We start from the raw sequence: 21,796 nt of genomic DNA, 5'->3' as shown, positions 1-21,796 counted from the left end.
TTTTAATTATAAAGGAATGCCGGATTGTGTCAAATGCTTTTTCTGTGTTTATTGAGATGATCATTGTTTATAATTCTGTTTATTGGTGTATCACATTTATTGACTTGTATATGTTAAATCATCCCTGCATCCCTGATACAAAACCCACTTGATCATAGTGGATTACCTTTTTGATATGTTGTTGGATTCAGTTAGCTAATTTTTTTTTTTTTTTAAAGGATTTTAGCCTCTGTGTTCATTAGGTCAGTCTGTAGTCTTCTTTTTTGGCTATGTCCTTTTCTGGTTTTGGTATTAGGGTGATGCTGGCTTCATACGATGAATTATGGAGGTTCCCTCTTACCCTGTCATGTGGAATAGTGTCAATAGGATTGGTACCAATTTTCCTTTTAATGTTGGGTAGAATTCTGCTGTGAATCTGTCCGGTCTTGGACTTCTTTTGTTGTTAATTTTTTAAATTACGATTTTAATCTCACTGCTTGTTATTGGTCTGTTCAGGGTTTCTGATTTTTCCCGATTTAAGCTAGGAGGGTTGTACATTTGCAGGAATTAATTCATCTCCTCTAGATTTTTGTGTTTATGTGTGTAAAGGTGTTCATAGTAGCCTTGAATGATTTTTTGTATTTCCGTGATGTCAGTTGTAATATTTCCTGTTTTGTTTCTAATTAAGCTTAATTGGATATTCTCTCTTTTTTTCTTAATCTTGCTAATGGTCCATCAATGTTATTTATCCTTTAAAAAACCAGGTTTATGTTTCATTTGTCTTCTTTTCTTTTTAATCTTATTTAGTTCTGCACTGATCTTGGTTGTTTCCTTTCTTCTGCTGGGTTTGGGTTTGGTTTGTTCTTGTTTCTCTAGTTCCTTGAGGTGTGACCTTAGTATATTGTGCTCTTTCAGACTTTTTGATGTAGACATTTAAAGCTATGGACTTTCCTCTTAGCACGGCCTTTGCTGTATCTCAGAGGTTTTGATAGGTTTTGTCACTATATCATTCCATTAAAATTTTAAAATATTTTTTGTCTTGATTTTATTGCTGACCCAATGATCATTCAGAAGCAGTTTATTTAATTTCCATGTATTTGAATGGTTTTAAAGGTTTTTGTTGTTAACTTTCAATTTTATTCCACTGTGGTCAGAGAAAGTACTTGATATCGTTTCAATTTTCTTAAATTTATTGAGACTTGTTTTTTGGCCTATCATATGTTCTGTCTTGGAGAAAGTTTCATGTCCTGATTAATAAAATGCATAGTTTGTGGTTTTTGGCTAGAATGTTCTGTAAACAGCTGTTAAGCCCATTTGTTCCAGGGTATAGTTTAAATCCATTTTTTCTTTATTGACTTTCTATCTTGATGACCTGTCTAGTACTGTCAGTGGAGTATTGAAGTCCTCCATTATTATTATGTTTCTATTTAATTTCTTAGGTCTAATAGTTATTGTTTTATAAATTTGGGAGCTTATAAAGCCCCATTTTCCACTTTTACAGTTTGGGCACTCAGAATATTTGGGCTGTCTCCCAGGTCCTACAGGAGCTATTTGCTTCCTTTAAAGGGACTGTGAATTATCCTGCCTTTCCTGGTATATTCCTAGAGTAGTTCTATGTAGTTTTAGCAATGCAACAAGATTTAACGGGTTTTCTTTTGTTTGAGATAACACTTAGAGTTTTTTGTTTTATTTTTATGAAAATTAAAAAGTACGAACACAAAAGTGAGGTTGGAGTGAAAGTTTAATAGGCAAAAGAAGAAAGCTTTTTGCTAGCAGAGAGGGGTTTCTGAATAGGAGTTCCCCCTGTGAGGCTGGGGTTCAGGGTTATTATGGACTAGGAATAAAAAGAAATGTGCTTAGTTTGTGGGCTGTTTTGGAGATCTTGTGACTTAGCTTGGCCTGGGACTAATTAGAAAGCTTGGGCTGAGATCTTGGCCCAGGACCAATTAGAAGCTGAAATGATGATATATAGATGCTGCTTAGCTTGGCCCAGGACCTATTAGAAGCTGAAGTGAAAGCTTGGCCTGGGACCAATTAGGGTCTGAAATGATGATTTATAGGAGCCGCTGTATAGTTTAAATAAAGGTGAGTGCCTACTGGAGCCCACTGTGTTTATGCCCACAAAAGGAGAAGAAACTTTTTGTGGAGCCCTCTGATTATATAAAGGATAAAGGCATTTTATACCAGGCCTTGTTTTTTATTTGAGTGAGCTAGAGGTTTGTGCAAGTTTTTATTTAAATAGGCTGGAGGTTTTTTTTATTTGTGCAGTTGTGGGCATGTTTTTAGGCACAATACTTTGTGCCTGTTTTTTTATTGGTGCCTGCAGCTTGAATTTTTTTTTCCAGGCTGCATTTTACATTATGTGGGGTGGAGGCAATGACTCATGGGCTGGGGACTTTTCAGGGACCTTTCTGTTGCTATTTACCTAAGGCAAGCAAACTTCTTTCAGTCTCCACTCAGGAGTGGAAACCCTAACTATTTTTATAGAGATTAGGCATTGGATTTTTTTTGGACTGCTTTTTGCTTGAAAGGGGCATTGTGTAGGGAACAGTAGCTAGGATTTTTTAGGGGGCGGTGCTACTTTAAGGGTTTTTGGAAGAGGTGCACATTTATGTGTGTGTGTATGTGTGTGTGTTGCACTGATGCAAACAACTATATTGTTGTAAGTCAAGAATAATTTAACTAGTTTTTAGATTTTAGAGGAGCTAGGCTGAGAGAAAGAAATGCATTTTAAATTTTATTTACAGGAGTGTACCTTGCTTGTTAAAAGGTTTTAAGAAATTCTTACTTACTTTGAAAAGCAAAATAAAGATTAGCAATTTGTGTGTGGGTGTGTGTGTGTGTGTGTGTGTGACAGAGTTTTGCTCTTGTTGCCCAGGCTGGAGTGCAATGGCGTGACCTTGGCTCACTGCAACCTCCGCCTCCCGGGTTCAAGCGATTCTCCTCTCTTCAACCTCCCAAGTATCTGGGATTACAAGCATGCACGACCACGCCCGGCTAATTTTGTATTTTTAGTAGAAACTGGGTTTCTCCATGTTGGTCAGGCTGGTCTTGAATTCCCGACCTCAGGTGATCCATCTGCCATGGCCTCCCAAAGTGCTGGGATTATAGGCATGAGCCACCACACCCAGCCAAGATTAGCAATGGTTTAAGCAAAAGTTAAAAACATTGCTTTTGTTTTTTATTAGTTTAGTTTATTTTGTTAACTTTTGTTTTGCTTGATATTTATAAATAAGTTTTTATTATGAGTTTTATTAATGAGTTATGAGTTTATTTTATTGATATTTATAAATATGAGTTTTATTATTATAGAATTTTTTTATTATGAGCTATTTATGAGTTTTGTTTTGTTATGAGAAACCTGCATTGGAGAACATTTGTTAAAGTTTTACAGCTAATTGTAAACCATTTTTTGAAGAAAATTTAAATAACAATCGTTTATAAATGACAAAATGTTTAGGGTGGTTACAGTTAGCAGCACAATTGACAAAGAAATGTGGTTATTTTTGTGGCTTATAATAACATAACCTTAATTGTGATTGATGGTGCACATTTAGACATTAGAATCTTAGATATTTTATATGGTTTTGGAACATATGCTAATGATATTTACTAAAATATAACCTGAAGAAGATTAGATATTAATTTGGCAATTTTATATACCTAAACTTGTTAAATAATTTTGTTAACCTCTGTTTTCGATGCCCCAGGAGCCCCTTGCAGAACTCAAGAGCTAGACATTAGAAAAGACAACTTTGAAACTGAAATTTGATTTTGTGAAGTTTGTTGAAGATGTTGGAGGTTTAAAACACTTGATATTCTGAAATAAAATTTTAAATTACCGTAAGTTATTTGTTTTGCTAAAATGATGACTTAAAATTTGAAAAAGCAAAACCTTTTACTAGCTCTTATTATTACATAAAAATTTTGATTGGCTAGGTGTGGTGGCTCACGCCTGTAATCCCAGCACTTTGGGAGGCCTAGGAGGGTGGATCATGAAGTCAGGAAATCAAGACCATCCTAGCCAACATGGTGAAATCCCGTCTCTACTAAAAATAAAAAAAGTAGCTGGGTGTGGTGGCAAGTGCCTGTAGTCCCAGCTACCCAGGAGGCTGAGGCAGGAGAATAGCTTGAACCCAGAAGGCGGAGGTTGCAGTGAGCTGAGATCACACCACTGCACTCCAGCCTGGGTGACAGAGCGAGAATCTATCTTAAAAAAAAAAAAAAAAATTTTTTTTTTAATTAAAAGAAAGAAAGCTAAATTTTACTTTTGCATACTGTTAATGTTAACCCCAATTTTAATGAAACCTTATAAACAATTTTCTTCAATTTTAACTAATTAGACCATGAGGTGAGAGTTTTATAAACCTTTTATAACTCTTTACAAATTTTGCTAAGAATTGATTAGTGCTTTAATAAAACCTTGTTTGTATTTTAATGCTTAATTTGAAAAACTATATAATATCCTTTTGAATTTTAGTTGATATCTTTACATACAGAATTTTTTTGCAAGATTAATTTTTATTTATTTATTATTTTTTTGTTTTGTTTTGTTTTTGTTTTTGTTTTTGTTTTTTTATTGATCATTCTTGGGTGTTTCTCGCAGAGGGGGATTTGGCAGGGTCACAGGACAATAGTGGAGGGAAGGTCAGCAGATAAACAAGTGAACAAAGTTCTCTGGTTTTCCTAGGCAGAGGACCCTGCGGCCTTCCGCAGTGTTTGTGTCCCTGGGTACTTGAGATTAGGGAGTGGTGATGACTCTTAACGAGCATGCTGCCTTCAAGCATCTGTCTAACAAAGCACATCTTGCACCGCCCTTAATCCATTCAACCCTGAGTGGATACAGCACATGTTTCAGAGAGCACAGGGTTGGGGGTAAGGTCACAGATCAACAGGATCCCAAGGCAGAAGAATTTTTCTTAGTACAGAACAAAATGAAAAGTCTCCCATGTCTACCTCTTTCTACACAGACACGGCAACCATCCGATTTCCCAATCTTTTCCCCACCTTTCCCCCCCATTTCACAAAACCGCCATTGTCATCATGGCCCGTTCTCAATGAGCTGTTGGGTACACCTCCCAGACGGGGTGGCGGCTGGGCAGAGGGGCTCCTCACTTCCCAGTAGGGGCGGCCGGGCAGAGGCGCCCCTCACCTCCCGGATGGGGCAGCTGGCCGGGCAGGGGGCTGACCCCCCCCACCTCCCTCCTGGACGGGGCGGCTGGCCGGGCAGAGGGGCTCCTCACTTCCCCGACGGGGCGGCCGGGCAGAGGCGCCCCTCACCTCCCGGACGGGGCGGCTGGCCGGGCGGGGGGCTGACCCCCCCACCTCCCTCCCGGACGGGGCGGCTGGCCGGGCAGAGGGGCTCCTCACTTCCCAGTAGGGGCGACCGGGCAGAGGCGCCCCTCACCTCCCGGACGGGGCGGCTGGCCAGGTGGGGGACTAACCCCCCCACCTCCCTCCCGGATGGGGCGGCTGGCTGGGCAGGGGGCTGACCCCCCCACCTCCCTCCCGGACGGGGCGGATGGCCGGGCAGGGGGCTGACCCCCCGACCTCCCTCCCAGATGGAGCGGCTGGCCGGGCAGAGGGGCTCCTCTCTTCCCAGTAGGGGTGGCCGAGCAGAGGCATCCCTCACCTCCCGGACGGGGCGGCTGGCCGGGCAGAGAGGCTCCTCACTTCCCAGTAGGGGCCGCCAGGCAGAGGCGCCCCTCACCTCCCAGACGGGGTGGCTGGCCAGGCGGGGGGCTGACCCCCCCACCTCCCTTCCGGACGGGGCGGCCGGCCGGGCGGGGGGCTGACCCCCTCACCTCCCTCCTGGACGGGGCGGCTGGCCGGGTGGGGGGCTGACCTCCCCCCTCCCTCCCAGACGGAGCGGCTGGCCAGGCAGAAGGGATCCTCACTTCCCAGTAGGGGCGGCCGGGCAGAGGTGCCCCTCACCTCCCGGACAGGGCGGCTGGCTGGGCGGGGGGCTGATCCCCCCACCTCCCTCCCGGACGAGGTGGCTGCCGGGCGGAGACGCTACTCACTTCCCAGACAGGGTGGCTGCTGGGCGGAGGGGCTCCTCACTTCTCAGACGGGGCGGTTGACAGGCAGAGGGTCTCCTCACTTCTCAGACGGGGCGGCCGGGCAGAGACGCTCCTCACATCCCGGACGGGGCGGCAGGGCAGAGGTGTCCCCCCACATCTCAGACGATGGGTGGCCGGGCAGAGACACTCCTCACTTCCCAGATGTGATGGCGGCCGGGAAGAGGCGCTCCTCACTTCCTAGATGGAATGGCGGCCGCGCAGAGACGCTCCTCACCTTCCAGACTGGGCAGCCAGGCAGAGAGGCTCCTCACATCCCAGACGATGGGCGGCCAGGCGGAGATGCTCCTCACTTCCCAGATGGGGTGGCGGTTGGGCAGAGGCTGCAATCTCGGCACTTTGGGAGGCCAAGGCAGGCGGCTGGGAGGTGGTTGTAGCCAGCCGAGATCACGCCACTGCACTCCAGCCTGGGCGCCATTGAGCATTGAGTTAACGAGACTCCGTCTGCAATCCCGGCACCTCAGGAGGCCGAGGCTGGCAGATCACTCGCGGTTAGAAGCTGGAGACCAGCCCGGCCGACACAGCGAAACCCCGTCTCCACCAAAAAAATTACAAAAACCAGTCAGGCGTGGCGGCGCGCGCCTGCAATCGCAGGCACTGGGCAGGCTGAGGCAGGAGAATCAGGCAGGGAGGTTGCAGTGAGCTGAGATGGCAGCAGTACTGTCCAGCTTCGGCTGGGCATCAGAGGGAGACCGTGGAAAGAGAGGGAGAGGGAGACCGTGGAAAGAGAGGGAGAGGGAGAGGGAGACCGTGGGGAGAGGGAGAGGGAGTGGGAGAGGGAGAGGGAGAGCAAGATTAATTTTTACAATTCTTTTTTTTTACAATTTGCTTAAAGCTTTTGCTTTAAGACTTTTTTTATTTTTAGGCAAAACGTACTTTTAAAAAAGATTTTACTAAAAACACATTTTACTGCTTTTGCATACCTTGCATGTAAATTTTTTTTAGTAGTTTTAATTATATGTTATAATGATAACTTTCAGCAATTTTTAACTTGAATGTAAAACCTGGTAAATTGTTTTAGTTATGTTCTAGGTGCAGATGAATTTTGACTTTTTTTAGCATAGTTAGGGGCACATACGCTTTTTGGCCTTACTCATTGTGAAGCAGGCAAATAGAACAGTTTTTAAAGGCCAAAGGAGCAGTTTACAACCTTAAAACATTTAGCAAATTTAATATTTGGCCAGAATAATTTTGATTACCTATTTACATTTTGAAGACATTTATACTTTATTAATAAGTTTTAAGGCTGATTTTATTTTTTAAAGATTAAAGTTACATAAACTGAAAGGTACCACAGCCTTCATTTAAAAGAAATTGATTTAAGCACTTATTTTTAATTAGAGCTTTTTTAAATAGACATTACACACACAACACATGTATAACCACACAGAAAAAAAAAGATTTAGTAGTTACAAGATTTTTTACTTGCCAGTTTTTAACTGGATTATTGGCCTCTGGGTAAAGCCCTTTAGGAACAAGGCTAGAAATACAGTTTTTATTTACAGGGCTAGGAATACAGTTTTTAGGGATTTTATTAGAAAAATTTTTTTTAAATGAGATTTGTGGTGTTCTTGTTTTTAAGAAGTTTTGGGCCACCAGAAATTATTTTAGGACCTTTTATGAATGGACCAAGAATGGCAAGGCACAGTGGAGAAAAGTCATTTAGTTGACTGAGAAGAAATTTTTTTTTTTTTTTTTTTTTTTGTTGGAGACGGAGTTTTGCTCTTGTTGCCCAGGCTGGAGTGCAATGGTGCGATCTCGGCTCACTGCAACCTCTGCCTCCTGTGTTCAAACGATTTTCCTGCCTCAGCCTGCTGAGTAGCTGGGACTACAGGCACACGCCACCAAGCCCAGCTAATTTTTGTATTTTTTTTTTAGTAGAGAAGGGGTTTCACCATCTTGGCCAGGATGATCTCGATCTCTTGACCTTGTGATCCACCTGCCTTGACCTCCCAAAGTGCTGGGATTACAGGCATGAGCCACTGTGCCCAGCCCCTTAAGAAACTTTTTTTAGAAAAGATTTATGAAGAGTAAAACATGAAACCTTTTTAAATATATTTATAGCTTGGATATTTATTTTTAATAGTGCTTTTTTTTTTTTTGGAGACGAAGTCTTGCTCTTCTGGGCTGAAGTGCAATGGTGCGATCTTGGCTCACTGCAACCTCCGCCTCCCAGGGTCAAGTGATTCTCCTGCCTCAGCCTCCCGAGTAGCTGGGATTACAGGTGCCCACCACCATGCCCGGCTAATTTTTGTATTTTTAGTAGAGATGGGGTTTCACCATGTTGGCCAGGCTGGTCTCAAACTACTGACCTCAGGTAATCTGCCTGCCTTGGCGTCCCAAAGTGCTGGGATTACAGTGGTGAGCCGCTGTGCCTAGCCAATAATGCTTTTTAAGAATTTTTTTTATTAATTAAAACTTCACAGAGAATATAAACAGTAATTTTACCATTTTTTTCCTAGTTTGCACCACTACCTGTTTACAATTATGTTTAGGTTTTTTTAGAGGGTTTTTTTGAAGAAAGTGTCCGGGTTTGGGCAAGGGCAAGGTTTTTTTGTTTGTTTGTTTTACTAAAGATTTTTTTTAGCAGCAAAGCTTGATATTTGAGGCGGTGATGGCCAGAGACTATTTTTTAGTGGACAACAGTTTTGCAGTACTGTGTGAGGTGTAAACAGTTAAGTTATTTTCCATGGTTAGCCCACTTGCTGTTGAGTCAGACCTTGAGCCTTAGCCAAAACTTTTAGGGCTATTTTCTCTTTTCTTTTGATACATAGAAATTAAATACCTGAGGGCATCAGCCCTCAGTCTTCCCACAGAGACTGTGCTTTAGCTGGTTAAAAGTTTTTGTGTTTTAGGTTTTATTTTATTTTTTTGAGACGGTGTCTTGCTCTGTCACCCAGGCTAGAGTGCAGTGGCCCAATCTTGGCTCACTGTAACCTCTGCCTCCTGCGTTTCAGCAATTCTCCTGCCTTAGCCTCCCAAGTAGCTGGGATTACAGGCACCTGCCACAGTGCCTAGGTAATTTTTGTATTTTTAGTAGAGATGGGGTTTTACTGCGTTGACCAGGCTGGTCTCGAATTCCTGACCTTGTGATCCACCCACCTTGGCCTCCCAAAGTGCTGGGATTACAGGCATGAGCCACCGTGCCTGGCCTGTGTTTTAGGTTTTTAAGTTAGGAAGTGAGTTTTAGCTGTTTATATTTTTGTTTGTTTGTTTGTTTTTTATGAGGTGATACAAAGGATGAGCTATTTTACCAACCCAGGTATTTATAATTTACAAAAACCTGTAATGCCTTAAAATTCTTTTAGCTCTTTGAGGGTTTTGGGAAAGAGGAAAGAAGGAAATAGGCTTATTTATTTATTTATTTATTTATTTTGCTTCATGCTTTAGTTTTTGTTTTTTGTTTTTTTTTCTTTGAGATGGAGTCTCTGTTGCCTAGGCTGGAGTGCAGTCGTGTGATCTTGGCTCACCACAACTCCGCCTCCCAGGTTCAAGCAATTCTCCTGCCTCAGCCTCCCGAGTAGCTGGGACTACAGGCGCACACCACCATGCCAGGCTAATTTTTGTATTTTAGTAGAGACAGGGTTTGACTATGTTGGTCAGGCTGGTCTCGAACTCCTGACCTCGTGATCCGCCTGCCTCGGCCTGTCAAAGTGCTGGGATTATAGGCGTGAGCCACCACACCTGTCTGCTTTAGTTTTTTTTTGACAAGACTGGACTTAAGTACCTCACTGAAGTTTGAACTGAGCTTTAGATTTGGATATTTTCTATTTTTTACCTGCTAGAAAATTAAAAAGAACCTTAGCGCCTTTTTGAAAGACCCCCTCAGTTGGGGCACGGAGGAAAGTGTTATTTACATACTGCAAAGTTTTAAATTGTGGCTGAGCAAAATTAGATTTTTGGAAACAGCCTGTTTTTGTAACTTTTTTTTTTTAATATTAAGGGCTGCCTGAATAATAAACCTGTTTTTTTATTGAGTTGGGATACAGGTAGGTGTTTTTATTAAAGCTTTTTTTAGGCTATTTAAAAAGGTGGCAGGGCGGGGGTGCGTTATTTGGTTTTTGATTTAGCAAGGACAGTTTAGAGTTACTAAGAGGTTTGGTTTTGGTTTTTTGCAAGCTTTTTAAAATGCATATTAGAAAGTTTTTTTTTAATTACGTATTTATGGGATCACCAAGACTTTAATTAGGTTTTTAAGGGGCATTGTTTTATTTTAATTGGGAATAGGGATCTTGTTCTACCCTTTTTTCCTTGGGGCTTTTTTGTTGTTGTTGTTTTTTGACTGGCTAGGTCTCCAATTTGTAAGATGGCTGTGCCCTTATGCAAGAGAATATAAGTCTTTTTTTTTTTTTTTTTTTTTTTAGAGTTTTACGGTTAAAGGAGCTTTAGTAATTTAGAATACACTTGAGGGGAGTATAGGCTGCAGATGGTCTGTTGCCCATCTAGAACAAGAGGGAGAAACAAAGCTTTCCTTAGTTCCTTTTCTCCCTTTTGTGTGACCCAGGGTGGAGAGCAAGAGAGAAGGGGCATCCTCTTTCTCCTCCTTCTCTCTCTCCTTTGGGTTCAGGCTACCATGATAGGTGCTGCAACATGGATACAAGCGTGACCTTTACCCATGTTCCTGGAGAAGCTAGTCGGCAGGATTTAGTTACACTTACCTGCTTAAAATTCTAGCCTTTTGCCCTGCTGGATTTCTAGACCCACTCAGCCCAAAAGGCTCCCAGGGTACCCCAGATGTTGGAAGAAAGTATATAGTAGTTGGATTTGGGCAAGATTTTTTAATGAAGGGAATGTTTTAATACTATTTTTGGCTTTCCTTGCTATGGCCCCAGTGAAGAATTAAAAAAGCACAAAGTAAGACTGATTAACTTTTATACATAAAATTTCTGTCTCGTTTGAATGCCAGTGTAATTGAATGCAGAACAGATGCCTTAAAAGTGTAAAAATTGAATGGCTGCCTTTCTTTATTGGGGACAGTATTGAAGCTAAGATTTGTCTTATTAGGATGGCTTCCTCCTGGCTGTTGAAAGTGGAGTTTTTCTGTTTACACATAGGATGTGGGGCCTGATTACTGATAGACATAAAAGGGAAAAGAATGGAAGATGAGAGGTTTTGGGCAAAGGGCTGACAAGGCTCCCCATGGAGAAAAATTCTATTCCATTATGTGGCACTGCAGGATTAGAAGTGTTAGGTAAAAACTCTGACTCCAAATTCTTTTTAGGCAAAAGTTAGGTTTGGGGTTGGATAGGCTATTATTATAGTATGCCCCCCAGCATAAGAAAATCAACTGTTCAAACTCATTGGACAATGCTGAACTTTTACATGGAGGGAAGAAACAAATGGAGAGGGGGAGGGTATTTACATGAGGTGACCTTCCCCTATACAGTGCCATAAATGTCTATTACTGGGGACAAAACGCCCTTACTAGAAAATTTAGACTGAAATCCCAAAGTCCCCCTATCTCAAGGAATCACAAAAATGGCAATTTTTTTAAGTTACATTCCTAAGACACTGACTAACTCTACCCAACAAGATTATATCTTTAGGTTGCAGAAACATCCATGACATTGTATACAAAGAAGGGATAGGAGGCATAATAGCCACCATAGAAAAGGAAAATGCAATAGGAAAAGACTGGAAGTCCTTGTGCTGACACCCTGACAGGCTGTTGGGGACTAGAGTTAGTCCAAAGGCCTTTAGATAACACTGAGGTATAGCCCAAGCCAGAAAATTTTAGTTGCCCTAGGACCCCCTTTTAATTCCATGTAATGGCTTAGGTCCTCTGTGAAAAGTAGCTAGATTGGAATAGACAAGAAGTCCTAAAAATGAAAGTAAAGGGTTAAAGTTAAACCACGTTGTAAGTGACTGATTAGTAATTCCAGTCTGTTTCATTTTTAGTCACGTAGCGAGTATACAGGAAATTTATTAGCTCTCATTTTTTATTCTGTTAGATCATGATTAGTGTTAAGCCTGAAAACAAGCTGGCCACATCAGTAGTTCGTAACCCATGTTAATTCTAATCAGTCAATCTGGGGCTATAATAGTAGTTAAATGTTTTTAATACTATCCTTGGCAGATTCACATACAGCATAAATATAAATATTATGGTAACATTTCTCATTGAGTACTGTTCTTTAGCACTCCAGTAAATTTAAATGTAGTTTAAAAATACATATTCATGCTTGAACCCAGGAGGCGGAGTTTGCAGTGAGCTGAGATTGCACGACTGCACTCCAGCCTGGGCAACAGAGCAAGACTCTGTCTCAAAAAAAAAAAAAGTATGTATGTATATATACATATATATATACATTTTTAAATATATATATTCAAATAACTTGTTTCTCTAACAAGTGAAGGAAATAATTTACTTAGACATTTAGAGAGAATTTTACTCAAAACAGTAGCTTTAGAGCCTTTTAAAGTATTTTATTATTTTGAACATTAAAAATCAAGAAAATTTATTCTTGAGTGTTGGGTTCATACTATTCATAACATTAAAAGTTTACTAATGTACATCACTAAATGAGCAAACCAGTCGAAATAAAAAAATATGTGTGTGTGTGTGTGTGTGTGTGTGTGTGTGTGTGTGTCCTGGAATTTTAAGATGAAAAAAACACTTTTTTCTCTGGCCCAATTCTTAAAGTTTATTTCTCTCTTTTTTCTAAGAAAAGTATTAATAGTATTTTTAAATGGCAAATCAGAGTTGTATACATTTATGGGGTACAATGTGATATTTTAATATACCTATATAATATGGATGGCTCATGCCTGTAATCCCAGCTACTTGGGAGGCTGAGGCAGGAGAATCACGTGAACCCAGGAGACAGAGGTTGCGGTGAGCCATTGCACTCCAGCCTGGGTGACAAGAGCGAAACTCCATCTCAAAAAAAAAAAATAGAATAATTGAGTTGAATAACATATGTATATCAACTCACTTACCTATCCTTTGTGGTGAGACATTTGAAATTTACTCTGTTATTTTGAAATACACAATATATTGTTGTTTACTATACACAATACATTATTGTTTACTATAGTCCCTGCTGTGCAATAGATCTCAAAACCTATTTACCCTATTTGAAACTTTGTACCCTCTGATGAACAACTCTCTATTTACTTCCAGCCACCCCCAGTCTCTGGTAACCATTACTCCACTTTCTACTTTTTTGAGTTAAACTTTATTAAATTCTACATATAAACGAGATTATGCACCATTTGTCTTTCTGTGTCTGGCTTATTTCATCTAGCATAGTGTCTTCTAAATTTATCGTTTCAAATAGTGGGATTTACCCTTTCTTGACGCTGAATAGTATTTCATTGTTTATACCACATTTTTAAAATAATTAATATAAATATATATTTGTCTATTGGTTGAAAAAGTCATGTCTTAGGGAAAAATATTTCTGTGTTAAAGCATGTATTAATGTAATTTAGCATATAATTATCTTATTAAAATTACCTAATTTCTACTGAGTACTGACCATAACACTATATATGTGTTAATAAATTTAATTCTCACAGTAACTTAATAACATGGGTATCATTATTACCCTCATTTTACCAGAGGAAGAAACAGAGCCACTGAGAGAAATGACTTGCTCACAATAGCAGAGCCAATATTAAACCACAGGCAACTTTGTCTGCAGAGAGGTAACACTCTTGAGTACAACAATAAAAAACTTCAAACAGAAAATAATTATTTTAAACTCATTTTAAATAAAAAATTTTTAGAAATTGAATAATTGGATACATTTGCATTGTTATATCTGTGCATGAATGTATAAAATGGTATATTAAAGAGAAATAATTTAAGCCAGAAAAAAAATTAGTTAATATTTGTTGTGAATAAAATTGGAAAGTAATTAATTATTATTTGCAGGTATTATCTTTGTTTACTTAGATAACAAAAGAAACTAAAAGACTAGGCTGGGTGTGGTGGCTCACGCCTGTAATCCCAGCACTTTGGGAGGCCGAGGCAGGTGGATCACAAGGTCAGGAGATCGAGACCATCCTGGCTAACACGGTGAAACCCTGTCTCTACTAAAAATACAAAAAATAGCTGGGCACCTGTAGTCCCAGCTACTGGGGAGGCCGAGGCAGGAGAATGGCGTGAACCCGGGAGGCGGAGCTTGCAGTAGCCGAGATGGCGCCGTCGCCACTGCACTCAAGCCTGGGCAACAGAGCGAGACTCCGTCTCAAAAAAAAAAAAAATCTAAAAGACTATTTTAAAAGTCTATTCAGGTGGGTGGGCAAAATTCTAACATGATCCTCAAGGTTCCAAGCCTGTTTCACACCTGCTGTGTAATCCTTTCCTCTTGAGTGTAAGAAAACTGTAACTGTGGTGTGAAATTACTCATAAAATTAGGTCACTAATGTGTTGCCTTTGTGGCCATCAAAAGGGAGATTATCCTGATTGGGCTAAACTGAATCAGAGGTGCTTTTAAGAGAAAGGGACACAAAAACACTTCAGCTGGCCTGGAAGTAAGTGATTTCTCGGTGGGCCATGCTGTAAGCTGCTTATGGTGGCCACATGGCAGGAAATATATTTGTATATTGTCATCATTCCTGCCTCCCACATGGTGCTTCCAGTAGAGAGGACAGAAGGGTCTCATGGCAGAGGGGGAAAAAAAAAAGGAGTCTAATTTATGCAAAAAGAAAAAAAAGCACCTCTCATCTGAGATAGCCTAAGATAAACAGAGGAGACAACACTGATTACGTCAATGGGAGGAAGAAACAACCTGGATGAAAGGGCTCACTGGCACTATGGAATGACATTTAGAAAGCCGTAGTGAATGATCAGCCTCTGGAACATCAATAGCCTACCAACAAGGGATCTCATTCTTACTATAATTAAATCAGCATGTCTGCACCATTCTGGTAGCCCAGTTTTACACTACTCATTACAAAAATACCATGGAGACTAGTGTGTACCCTCCTAGAATTGAACTTATTATGAAAAAGCATACCTAATTATTTGTTTTTACAATTGAAATACCTTGAAGACATAATAAATTAATTAATAATTGACATCTAATTACAGAGGGTTTTACTATACTGTAATACAATATTGAGCTTTAAATAGTATGATTATGTCTAGAATGCATGGAGTTATATATGTAGTTTTTCTTAGTTTAACATGATAAAAGTAACAATTAGATGAAACATTTGAAGTAGAATAAAATTAATCAAAACCACATTTTTTCAATGGCTTGGCATAATTGCCATGCTTTTTGAAATGGCCTGATTACTAACACGGAGCAAAGACATGATTTTGGCTTTGCTCTATCATTATGTTCTTGACCTTTTAAAATCTAAAATTCTGGCTAAAGGATTTTCAAAGGGAGTATTATTTAGATGGCTCCCTCAGGTTTCCAAGGCAATACAAGAATTTTGATAGGCAGAAAAATGCATGCTACATAACACATTGCTCTTATCTGATTTGCCTTAACACTGAAAGACTGAAGATTGCAAATCTAGTCTCTCAATTTAGAGTAAATTGACAAAAAATTTATTTCCCAGCCACACAAATCATCATATAAAACTAATGGGTAAAAGATGCCATTAGCTGCCAAAAACTTGTATGACTAGATTCAGGAAGCATCTGGACATGCAAATAACAGCCGATTAAATTAAGACCCTAATAGGTGCATGTGGAAAGCATTTATGTGCAATGTGGTGCACTTCCTCTTGGCACCTTTTTCTGTGTCTTTGCAGAGATACCAGTTTTTTCTGAGTGACTCAGGTTGAATACTGGGCACTGAGAATGCTGTATTCAGAGTCATTACTGTGAACATGGTTAACACATTTCTTCCATATTATAAAAAGTATGAATCCTACTCTGCCTCACAAAGGCTTTTAGTAAAAGATTGTTTATAGTACTCAATTTGGATTCATGGAAAATTTTCACATTCCAGATAAATCAGAAACAGTTAAACGTAAACTAAATTCCATAAAACATATGAATGAGATAAAATCTTCTTAGCTAAAAAATTGTATATTATCAATAAATTTAGGGAAAAATAGAAAACCAGTACTTTAAGCCAAATAACAGTGTTTGGCACGTGAATACCACCCAAACAAGTGCTCTTCATCATCATCGTTAAATAGCGATAGCAGCACGTTCTTTCCTGGCACCAGCTAGCCTGTTTTCCACTGATATAAACGGAAGAAGGCATTGAAATAGTGAAAGAGGGTAATATAAATGGAATAATTATATAAAATGCAACTTTTAATAAAAAGCATTTGGTATTGCATAACTATAGATGAGACTATTAGTATGAGGTCATAATAGTATTCTATTGACAGAATAACTTCACAATATTCTTATTTAAAATAATATTTTTCTGCTGTATATTTGCTATCTTTTGGCCAAATATTACCCGAGCTCAATAGAAATAAAAGTAATATTTTACCACAAGCACTTCATTATTGATGCATATACTTATTTTGTTTAAAATATGTTAGCTTTTTAAAGAAGATTTATGATTTTTTTAGTGTGTTTTTATTGCTAGGAAGTGGCTGTCCTGCCAGGAAACTGCTATTCTCAGCTCTACCCACATTGACTAGTAGTGAGTGGAAGTGATGTGTGGATAAGACGCCAATATGTCTTCTCTGCATCTTGTTTTCATCCATTGGCTAAAAAAAAAGAGGATGCAGATAAAAAATCAAAGAAGATACAATCCCTGAAAGATTAAGTCTTCTTAAGCAGACAAAAGACTCACAGATGGCCAGGTGCAGTGGCTCACGCCTGTAATCCCAGCACTTTGCGAGGCAAGGTGGGCGGATCGCCTGAGGTCAGGAGTTCGAGACCAGCCTGACCAACATGGTGAAACCCCATCTCTCCTAAAAATACAAAAATTAGCTGGGTGTGGTAGCATGTGCCTATAATCCCAGCTCCTCAGGAGGCTGAGGCAGGAGAATCGCTTGAACCCAGGAGGCAGAGGTTACAGTGAGCCGAGATCGCGCTGTTGCACTCCGGCCTGGGTGACAGGTGAAACTCCTTCTCAAAAAAAAAAAAAAAAAGTCTTCCAGTTGATTTCTTAGGTAATAGCAGAATCTGTTTTCTCTGTAGCATAAGAATTCTTGATTTACCACCTTTAGAGGTACTGAACAAAACTGTATATGTGTGCTGAAATATGGATTTATTTATAAGCTCATTAGAGACTAAGTCATGGCAACACATTATAGTTCATTATTTTTGTCTAAATTCTTGTTGAGCCGCATCCATCTATATATAATACTAAGTTGCTAACAGCTTCTTTATACTAAGCCACAACTCATTTTACCTGGTGGTTTCATTTGAAATGTATGAGCTGTATTATATAACATTCAAATAAGTAATAATTTAATTCAAAGACTATGGAAAGAAGAGTCATACAGGCACACTGATAGTGAATTGGAATCTGGCACCTGACACTGATTAACAGGTTGAGCAGATTCAACTAGACCTAGTGCCACTGCACTCCAGCCTGGGAGACAGAGCGAGACTCCATCTCAAAAAAAAAAAGTTCACAGACGATGGGGATGTGAGCAAAAAATATATTATTCTAAGCATGTGAAATTTTAGTGTACAACCTGCATTGCCTTAACAGATATATTATTCGGTTTTGATTCTTCAGGATATGATTCAATCCTCTGGTGAATCAAAACTGAGAGGAGAATAACTTATGTGTTAAGGTAGGAAATGTAGGGAAGACACTGTTTTTTTCCTCCAAATTTCTGGTTTAATAAAGACTTGTTTATTTTGAGAAAAATAGGTCCCAAACATCAGGCTGTTAACAAAATAACCCACAGTATCAACCTTAAAAAGCAAATCTTAAGACTATAACACTATTTTTCTAGAGGATGCATTTAACATGGCAACTCATTCACAAAAATACATTGTTATATTTGTGTTGAACTGCCCCACAAATCACACCTATGTGGGGGTGTAACACACATACTTCTAACTCAGCTGCTTTTAGGAGCTATGCAACTAAATGAGATTGCTTTTGCAGTTAGGGAGGTGACTACTGAAACTATGTATGAATGAAAAAAACTGTACTTTCTGCATAATGAGATAATTTTGGAGACAGTTGATAAAAACCGTACATCCGGCCGGGCACGGTGGCTCATGCCTGTAATCCAAGCACTTTGAGAGGCCGAGGCGGGTGGATCACGAGGTCAGAAGTTCAAGACCAGCCTGGCCAACATGGTGAAACACCGTCTCTACTTAAAATACAAAAATAAATAAAATTACCTGGGCGTGGTGGCACGCGCCTGCAATCCTAGCTACTCCGGAGGCTGAGGCAGGAGAATTACTTAATCCGGGAAGTGGAGGTTGCAGTGAAGCAAGATTGCACCACTGCACTCCAGCCTGGGCAACAGAGCAAGACTCCATCTCAGGAAAAAAAAAAAAAAAAAAAAGAAATACATCCTTTTTATTGTTAAGTCATAAAGAGGTTTCAAAATTAAAAGCAAAAACTACAGGGTAAGACTTAACAAAACTACTAGGAGTGTCAAAGGAGGTGAAATGGGACCTAGGTGCAGGGCAATATGAATTAACATGGGAAAGACAAGGACAATGAGCATGTGCTGAAGATACCAGAGGAGAAGATCTGGTAAAAAATTTGATCTTAGAGAAGCACCTAGGTAAACAAATATTGGGATAAGATTTCTAACCCCCACTATGTGCTTAAGAGTCATTTTTGCCATTGGCGCTGTCTCTGTCATCCTCTCCTTCCTCAGCCTCTTTTTCATCCTCGGTCAACTCCAGCTGGCCATCCCCCACCTTCATTATCATCATCATCCAGTAGATCCCCCTCCTCAGCAGAGTCATCTGCGCCCCCCTCAGACTTCACATTAATCTCATTTTTCTTCACCGAGCTCCTGCTCTGTTCCTCTTCTCACTTACCATTCTTCATCTCTACTGCTTGTTTGCTCTGTTCCTTTTAAATTTTTCCAGGTTTTCCAGGGGTGAATCCACTTTTTGTTTTATCTGGGTCAGTTCCTTCTTAATGGCCTAAAGGTCATCTCCTTTCAACTTTCCAGACTTGGAAGATCCCTGCTGTCCACTCTTAGAATTGAAGCCACTTTTGCCCCTTCATGAGGTGTTTTCTGATACATGCTGACGTTTCGAGGGCACTACAGCCTAAGCAATAGGAGGAGGAGGAGGAGGAGGAGGAAAATGTGCTGGGCAACTGTGCATCCTTTCACAATAATCCCGTTGAAAGTCATAGTCCAAGTCAAGAGAGGAGCTGAATAGAGGCGATGGAGAAGGGTGTTCTGTTACTGACCCATACATCGCTGCAGATCATTTCACACCTGCTTTTCCTCCGTTCACTTTTGGCTCTGCAGCCAGGTTAATATCTAAAACCTGGCCAGCAATTATTCTGCCCTTCTCTCTTCTACAGCAGCCGGGGCATTTCTCTCATTCACCTATTGAACAAAGGCAAAGCCCTTATGAACCGAGTAACCCACAATTTTGCTGCACATCGAAAAGATTGCCTCCACATCACACTTCTTGACCACAAGAGTGTTGAGATTTCCAGTGAACACATGGGAGTTCATGGAGCGAGGATCTGTTCTGTTGGTAACATTGCTGGCCATTGTGTTTGATAAGGTTTCCACAAAGCCAAAAACAGGAGGAAGGAGGGAGAAGAGATTCGATTCTGAGTCTCCTACTCCCAGGTTCTACGTGGAGAAGCCAACTGCTGCTCGAGGTCGGCAACGTGGCCACAACCGCTCAGTCTTCGTCTCTTCACAAAATCAGCCCCATTACTTCTGACCAACATCTCCACTCCCAGCCCCAGACAATCATCATTCTACTCTATGCTTCTATGAGTTTAAACCTTTTTATACTCTACATAGAAATGATATTATGAAAGTTTTTTTCTGTGCCGTCTTATTTAGCATCATGTCCTCCAGGTTCATCAATGTTGTTGCAAATAACAAGAGTTCCTTTTTTTCCCCCATAGGGCTGAGTAGCATTCCACTGTGTAAATATATCACATTTTCTTTATTTATTAACCTGTTGATGGACACTTAGGTTGCTTCCATACCTTAGATATTGTGAGTAATCCATTTCCTTCCTTTTCTCTCATTTGTTTTTATATCTTTTTTCCTTTTTTTATATCTAGGAGTATTTTATTTTTAAAATATAAATTATGAATGTTAAATGCCTTCATTTGAGCTTCATTTGGGTCATTAGCTGTGTTCCCAGGGGAAATTATTTTACATCCTTGGTATAAGAATTAAAGAGAAGAGAAACACGAAGGGTGGCTTGACAGTCAACAGGGACAGGTTTATTTTGAATAAACCTAGGGGGGCAGCTGGCCGAGTTAGGTCAGAGCCACACTCTTTTACAGACTAAAAATTTTTAAGGATTCAGGGTGGGAGAGTTTATCGGAGGCTTGGACTGCTTCTGTGTCTCTTCGTTGTGCTTATCTGGGAGGGAGAGTTGTGTGTCTGTTCCCATACATCTTTCTGCAGCTGCAGGCACAGCCCCCCAGTCTGCTTTTAGCTTCCCAATCTTAGTGCACCCGAAGGGAAAAGAATGTGCCTATTAAGGCCCACTGTTTTACTGGGGCCCATTGTATGAGGGTGAAGATTGGCAGTTACTCAAGAGACTTTCTTTCCACCTCCGTCTGTGCCCGAGCTGGCTGTTTTTTGTTTGTTTTGTTTTTTTGAGACGGAGTCTCGCTGTGTCACCCAGGCTGGAGTGCAATGGCGTGGTCTCCGCTCACTGCAACCTCCACCTCCTTGGTTCAAGCAATTCCCCTGCCTCAGCCTCCCGAGCAGGCGCGCGCACCACACCCGGTTAATTTTTTGTGTTTTTGGTAGAGATGGGGTTTCGCTATGATGGCCAGGCTGGTCTCGAACTCCTGACCTCGTGATCTGCCCGCTTCGGCCTCCCAAAATGTTGGAATTACAGGCGTGAACCACCGTGCCCACCTGAGCTGTCTTACCTGTATTTTACTGTCTGCTCTTTCTGGCTGCTTGTAATTAGAAGAGAAGTGATTTCCTTGAAATGCATGAGGCTAGAAAGGGAGCTAGAACTTAAAGTGGCAGTGTTTGTCTGAGTTGATGGTGCTCCTGCTCTATCATTTGGAGCTTCAATCTTCATTATTAATAAAAAATACTATTTCCCCCAGGGCTGTTTTAATTCATACATGGTAGCTATAAGTATTTTTCACTGAAAGCCTTGTCTGAATATAGTACAGTAAGTATTTAAAAATAAGAACAAAATCATTTATATTTCAAAGATCCTTTATTATAGTTTAGTGGGTATATTTTGTCATATTTAATGTATTTATTCTTTCCAAAAAATGCCAAAATAAAAATGTTATTATTTTTTTCTGGAATAACAGACTAAGAGTTTCTACATTGTGACTTTGCTAATTTTTGCATATGGTGTTAACTGCTACCTTTGAATTTAGGTTGAATTTTAAACCCACTGTTGTTTACTTTGTGTAATATTTGTTTCTTTTGGGGAATCAAATATATTAGATATGGACTGTTTGGGGTAACCTAATTTCTGGGCTTAATTTCTGCTTTCTTTCTGTTATTAAATCTGGAATTTTAGAAATTACTAGGATTCAAATAAAGTTGGTTTGGAATCCAGCAACAGAAAATCCCAGAAAAAAGTGAAGGACACAGCTACTGGATAGTGCCTTTCAGTGAGATATATACATGCAACAGAGTTCAGTGAAATTTATAAAATTATTGCAAGTTTGTTGAATTTAGAAACTAATTGCCTA

General features: G+C 40.2%; 1 protein-coding gene and 1 pseudogene across 2 annotated transcripts in view; one reads left to right on the top strand and one right to left on the bottom strand.

The window, feature by feature from the left end:
- The window catches only part of ZNF680 (zinc finger protein 680), a 69,287-nt gene extending 47,928 nt beyond the window's left edge, over positions 1-21,359 (top strand). Inside the window, exon 5 of one of the 2 annotated variants that reach the window (XR_008667222.2) lies at positions 19,089-21,359. The gene's annotated coding sequence lies outside the window, so the exon portion shown is untranslated. Of the gene's footprint in view, positions 1-3,689; positions 13,807-19,088 lie in introns of those variants that run through there. The other variant, XR_008667223.2, reaches the window with a different exon arrangement.
- Positions 18,733-19,658, bottom strand: LOC101129804 (heterogeneous nuclear ribonucleoproteins C1/C2-like; annotated as a pseudogene).
- Positions 21,360-21,796: the final 437 nt, after the last annotated feature.

The sequence above is a fragment of the Gorilla gorilla genome, chromosome 6, assembly GCF_029281585.2.
Source record: "Gorilla gorilla gorilla isolate KB3781 chromosome 6, NHGRI_mGorGor1-v2.1_pri, whole genome shotgun sequence".
NCBI classification, from domain to species: Eukaryota; Metazoa; Chordata; class Mammalia; order Primates; family Hominidae; genus Gorilla; species Gorilla gorilla.
This window is presented reverse-complemented; position numbering and strand designations above follow the sequence as displayed.